We start from the raw sequence: 267 nt of genomic DNA on the forward strand, positions 1-267 counted from the left end.
CGCCCTGTCCCTTCTCTGAGAAACACGCTAATCATTTCCTTCTTTTATGAAGCCCCTCCCCCAGAAATAGGCGATGGGTCTGATTGGTTAGCTAGCCCAGTGTGTTGTGATTGGCTAAACCACTTCTAGTATGCGTCTAATCGTTCCGCCCCTCACCTCAGCGGCATGTGCTCTGGTTGTATTGTAAACAACGGCATAGTTAATATTGCTTAACATTTTGAGCCCGATTGAGAAGCAGAGGATATTACTGAAGAGGATCGTGTAGAA

At 46.4% G+C, this 267-nt stretch overlaps 1 protein-coding gene across 2 annotated transcripts in view; it reads left to right on the forward strand.

Annotated features, from left to right (window-relative positions):
* The window catches only part of LOC107669949 (trafficking protein particle complex subunit 9-like), a 252,767-nt gene that overhangs the window by 198,438 nt on the left and 54,062 nt on the right, over positions 1-267 (forward strand). The window lies entirely within an intron of this gene.

Source organism: Sinocyclocheilus anshuiensis, unplaced genomic scaffold (assembly GCF_001515605.1).
Source record: "Sinocyclocheilus anshuiensis isolate Anshui unplaced genomic scaffold, SAMN03320099.WGS_v1.1 scaffold160, whole genome shotgun sequence".
Taxonomy (NCBI): Eukaryota; Metazoa; Chordata; class Actinopteri; order Cypriniformes; family Cyprinidae; genus Sinocyclocheilus; species Sinocyclocheilus anshuiensis.